The sequence below is a fragment of the Denticeps clupeoides genome, chromosome 5 (genome assembly GCF_900700375.1).
Source record: "Denticeps clupeoides chromosome 5, fDenClu1.1, whole genome shotgun sequence".
In the NCBI taxonomy this organism is placed as follows: Eukaryota; Metazoa; Chordata; class Actinopteri; order Clupeiformes; family Denticipitidae; genus Denticeps; species Denticeps clupeoides.
In genome coordinates, this window is record NC_041711.1 from 11,412,522 (window position 1) to 11,418,968 (window position 6,447).

The window sequence follows — 6,447 nt, forward strand, 5'->3', positions numbered from 1 at the left end:
GGTGCAACAGTAAATGCCGTGATAGGAAGAATTCTGACCCTGCATAAAACATGAAGGTCTCGCTTAGAAAACAATTCAACGTTAATACAATGTTCACATGACAATACCTGATATTGATATTATTAATCTATAATATATAGATTGAACCATTGAACATTATTTGCATTCAGAGGAATTATTTGCTCTTGATAATGAGTAGGGATCAGTAAATTATCAGCCTTTCATGGGGAGCACTGGGATTCCTGAAACAATGTGATTGTGAAACAATGGAAGAGGCTGTTCAGCCTTGAGACTAAGGAAGTGATGGAATATTCTAGCCATCAGGGAGAGCTAAAGCCTCAAAAACACTCAAATCTGAACTAATTCTGGTATTCATAATTCTGGTATCTTTAAATGACTACTTTAATTGTTCTCAAATATTCATCTGAGGACTGTTGCATTGACTGAAATGGTCCTTAATTAATTGCATGTGGCAGGTTAATTGCTCGTAATTAAGTCACTCATAATTACTGTTTTTTTTTTTTATCACCAGCATAGTAAGAACAGTAAGAACCTAACTGTAGTTTTTATATGCATCTTAATAAGGTATATTTTACCAGAAACCTAGTCTAAGGAACTTTCTGCTGATCATAAGACCTTTTGATACCTAATTTCTTTGAATACTTCACAAGTCTGTGAACACTGTGTGTACTGAATATATTGCAAATGCCACCGGTGTCCTCTATATCTTGGCCAGTAGGAAAGATTGTGTTATCGTGTAAGCTCTGGTGTCAGTTCCTTTTGCACAACTGCCTCTATTTGCAGGTAATTTTCTTTTCCCTTCAGATGGAGACCTTTACCCTCGACCAAATCAGTCTATGGTGTTAGATCATTCCTACAACCTCTCTGCCTGAAATTGAGAAGAATAAAAAACAGGGTCACCCTTTTATACAACCAACATAACAAAGAAGTAGAAGTAGATGGTTGCTGTAATTAAGCCGATACATTTTTTAGGAGACAGCAACAATATGTTATTCATTAAATAATAAAGCAGTATTAACTTTGGTGCAGATTACTGGAGATTTACTTGAGAAGTTCAGAAATGTAGAAAGTGAAGTGATTGTCATATGTGATACACAGCAGCACAGCACACGGTGCACACAGTGAAATGTGTCCTCTGCATTTAACCCATCACCCTGAGTGAGCAGTGGGCAGCCATGACAAGTGCCCGGGGAACTGCTTTATCCTAACTTCATAGGCATCTTTTTTATGTGTATTCAAAAAGCAAAACTATAAGCAACTATCCAACCATCCATTATTTTATATTTCATATGCACCTTCTCATTCTGGATTTGTGTTTTCTCTAACTTGCCCTTCTTTCATCAGTCAGTAGTATCTGGTTTCATCAGACCACCATTCCAGGTTGATCAATAATCTGAGTTCCCCTGACTAAATTAGCCTTAGTCATAAAAGTTACACACAGTCAGCATCAGGCTGATTACATGTTTGGAGGTCATTGGTCACCATGAGTGATTCATAAGATTGTATTCATAAGATGCTGCCAATTACCAGATTCATCATAAAACTATAAAAGACGTTCATGCATAATAAAGAGAGATTGATGAAGAAACTGCAGTAATTTTCTTTTTTCTGATTGAAGTTCTCTGATTGAAGGACTTCTCATAATACTGACACCGGTGTCCACTACTACTATAAAACATACATGATTAGATGATCAGAATAAGCTTATTTCTCATTCTCATTCACAAATGCTCCTCCTCTTACCCACCACCTACTATTCTCAAAATACGCTATAGGGGAGGATACAATCACTGGGGATAAATCTGAGTGATGCTTAACATATTATACAATAATAACACTTCATAGCAATGCAGAAAAATGAATGTAATTAGTAGAAACCATCTATGTGCTCAGGTTAATCATGCTTTATAATGTTAATTAGTTGTTTGCTTTCTTATGTACTTCAACAGCAACTTTGATTAGAAACAGCCAATTTTGATGGATGCAGTGAATCAGATGCAGCAGTATGGGGCACAAAATGTCAAGTGCTATTTCCATGCACAAAATAAATGTGCATTTTTGTGCTCAGAAACATGAACCCTGAGTGAGCAGTGGGCAGCCATGACAGGCGCACGGGGAGCAGTGTGTGGGGACGGTGCTTTGCTCAGTGGCACCTCAGTAGCACCTTGGTGGATCGGGATTCGAACCGGCAACCTTCTGTGATTGTGATACAATCATTGTGATACACAGCACACGATTCACACAATGAAACCCATAACCTTTTGGAAGGCATCCGGGGAGCAGTGTGTGGGGATACTTTGCTCAGTGGCACTTCAGGGGCACCTTGGCAGTTCAGGATTCGAACCAGCAACCTTCCGATTACAGGTCTGTTTCCTTACCCGCTAGACGGAATTATTGTTTTTTTTTTCTTTATTAAAGATCAGAAACCCTTAATTGATATTAGCACCTGCCATTTTGTGGACCAAAGGCTGGGTGTATCTGTAAACAGGTGTATTGTGTGGGTAATTTAGTCCAAAAAAGTCCAGAAAGTAATTTTGTCCATAAAAGTATATTTTGTCAAGAAACCATTTACTATATATACGGTTGGAAATGAATAGATTACATCTTGTTCATCTTCTAAATGCATTGGTGTGCTTTTTGCTTATTTACATTCAAGGTGAGCTTCCCTTTCATAGTTTATGAATAGTCCAAGACTAAAAGAAACTAAAAGTGTTCAATTATGTTCTACATTCCATCAGTGTGATAAGGCAGCTTTTGCTAACAAGCCTGTCCAAATGTTATTTTTTCAAATGGTAATCGATGATATCCATATATAATAACATAAAATCATGAAATATGAGGTCAAGTGGCTCAAGCAGAGTTAGATGGGATTCCGAATATAATAAGCAGACAAACAAGCAGCAAAGCCCCACATTATTTTTGTGTAATGCGGACCTCGTCAGTGTGTCTATGGTTCCATCTCCATGATTAGGATGTGAGTTTTGAATTAATCATTTCTAAGGTATTTTTAACTCTCTGTTCCACCCTGTGACACTGCTTCGCAGAACAAAGATGAAATGTTATAGAGTGGGCACAACCAGACACAAAAAGCTCAGATAGAGTTCACTAATATCTAACAATATCCCCTGTACGCAGCCCACACGTACAGTCTACTGTAGACTACTCACATTTCCAGCAGCAGAGCAGAGAGTAGCTCAGCGCCCACGCTCTGGCATTGGACCAGTGATAAATGCAATATGTTGCTTGGGGGATTCAAATGACCTGTATGTTTCATTATTTCTGCTTTTAAAGCTGGTGGTACTGAGGAAAGAATTCTTTAATTAGCCATTTACAGCTGAGCTACACCATGAACAGGTTTTATCCAAGGCGAATAACCAACTCCTTTGATTTGGTGAACTTTGGGGAGTTTAATATTCCGGAGACTTCTTCTGAAGTGAACAATGAAAGCCAGTGGTCTGTCTCATCATGACTTACCAAGCAGCTGCTCCTTTAAAATGCATGAGAGGATCAAAAACAACATGAAAAGAAGTGGGATAATCTGATAAACTCCTTATGTCCTTATGGCCACAAGAGGCAATAATATCAAGAAGTATGATTTCAAAGCACTATCACGTACGCCATAGTAAAGAACTACATTCTTCTGAGAAAATCCACCTTTGTCTGACTTTATGAAGTCATATTTAGTTCACTTTACTAGCAATTTGTGAGATCAGTGTCACATGCTGCAGTCTCCGAGCGACCAGATTAGATTAGGTTTGATTAGCTGGGTCATAGCACAGGTACAAGTACAACTAAATCCAGTTTTCCATCCAACCAGAAGTGAAAATAGTAAAATAAAGTTCAGATTAATATGAGGTGGAAGAGGTAATAAGGACAATTAACATGCACAATTTAAACATGAAATTTTAAAGCTATCTGGCTCCTCAATAATGTTAAATAATTCTTGCATCCCTTTTCATCATGCTACACCCCAGAAGGTCCCATACAAGGGAGGTTTTAATGCACCAACCAATCAGGATGCCGTCTTGATCCAGACCACTGGAGAAAATGTTAGTGACTTGCGTCCAGTTTGCCACACATGACACACTTCTTATCAAAAATGTATTACCTGTCTGTTGAACTCCTCTCTGTCTGTGGACAGAGTGTCTTTAGCGCTGTGTGAGATGTGATCTTACTGTCCTGAGAGTTCCATACAGTAAGATGAACAGAAGAGAGGTAGGAGATGCGCACTCTCTTGTTTTGGTGACCTTGGTTGTCAGACACACCAAGGTTCCATGTGTTGTTTCAGTCCAGCTTTGGTTCAACCACCATCAATAATGTAAAACACAAGGCCTTTTCATTTGTTGTATCCTTAACAGTACCTAAGCTTTAAGAAAATGGATAAAAAGAAGACATTGAAAAGGTCCATAAAATAGAAGTAGAACCTGAACTTTCTTGAACATATCATGTACTGTATCCTGAATAGGTTTTGGCCGTTAAAAAGATTTATAAAAAAAAAAAAAAACAATCTTACTGCATTATAAAAAAGTAGACATAATGAAGCACTTTTCAGTCTATCAGTCTATTTATTATAAATTCTAGTCTGTAAAAACACCATTAACACCTAATGAAGGGTCTCCTGTCTGCCTACGTGCAGAAATGCATTTAGATAACAATTAGAGGAGGAATAATTGTATTCTTATCAATGCTTCATTTGAGATAATAATAGTAATTCCCCCTCTTGACTCACCTCACTCGCACTCTCAGGTACCGTGTGGAACCCACTCGCCAGGTTCATGGATGAGAGTGACAGATTAAGAACGATGGCACGGAGGCCCACTTTTACCCAACGCTGTATTTTTCTGAGTCAGATTTTGTACCACAAGGTTCCAGTATTTGCCCTGGTCACCCTACAAAAAATCTGGGGTTCAGGGGTGAACAAGTGTCCAGATCAACATCCACGTTGTAATTAAGAAAGTTGTTTAAAACAAAAACACTGGCATGTGACATAACTTTCACATTGGATTTAATGCAGAAATGAACACAGAATGCTCTACTGTGTCGGTCTCCACGGCACAAACATGGTCAGGGTCCCGCATTCCGGCATTCATTTAGCCTCTAGAACTGTGTAATTAAAGCGTGGGGGCTGGTGGTGTTGCTGCAGAGCACTTTTGCCAGTGTCCTTTCATCCTGACCTTGTCTTGACATTCATTTTAAAGTGTGCAGTTATTGATCTAATGAGCAACAGCAAGGTCTGCAATGAAGTACAGTTCTGGAAAAAAAAGCAGGCTGGTAGGTTTTAAGTGCAGATTTGGGGGATTTATGATTAGATTGCATGATTGTGTAGTAAAAAAAATTACATATGGAATCACAATTAAGATTCATTAGATTACATTGAACTAGTGGTTGCTGGTCAGAAAGTTGCCGGGTCGAATACCGAAGCGCCAAGGTGCCACTGAGCAGAGCACCGTCCCCACACACTGCTCCCCGGGCGCCTGTCATGGCTGCCCACTGCTCACTAAGGGTGATGGTTAAAAGCAGAAGACACATTTTATTGTCACTGTGCTGCAGTGTTTCACAATGACAAAAACAATTATTTTATTGACAGGCAGACAGACAGACAGACGGACGGACAGGCAGGTAGGTAGGTAGATTTCCCTTGGGACATAAAAAACAACAGTAACTCTGAAGAATGAATGTCATTTTTGTCAACTATCACTGACATGGCGTCAGCTGAACAGCCCTGAAAAGAGTCTGAACATATTGGTGAGAACAACACACTCCACAGGAATCTGTACAATCGTCACCAAATAGTTTATAGAAAAGAAAAAAAGCCAAAAAAAAAACAGTCAAATAAAACATTGAGTGTAAACTACTGTAGACGTCAAAACAAATGTGGCAAAACTTTTTTTGGGCCACAAAACCCATTTTTTAGAATATGACTATTTAAACAAAAACAATAGAACATACAGTATAGGCCAAAGGTTTGGACACACCTTCTCATTCAATTTTAATGACCATTTACGTTGATAGATTCTCACTGAAGGCATCAAAACTATGAATGAACACATGTGGAGTTCTGTACTTAACAAAAAATGTGAAATACCTGAAAACATGTTTTATATTCTAGTTTCTTCAAAATAGCCACCCTTTGCTCTGATTACTGCTTTGCCCACTCTTGGCATTCTCTCGATGAGCTTCAAGAGATCGTCACCTGAAATGGTTTTCCAACAGTCTTGAAGGAGTTCCCAGAGGTGTTTAGCACTTGTTGGCCCCTTTGCCTTCACTCTGCGGTCCAGCTCACCCCAAACCTTCTCGACTGGGTTCAGGTCCGGTGACTGTGGAGGTCAGGTCTCCACTTTTTGTTAAGTACATAACTCCACATGTGTTCATTTATAGTAATCACGCGGTGAATTCGGTGACGCACTTGCAGACATGCTGTGAGTG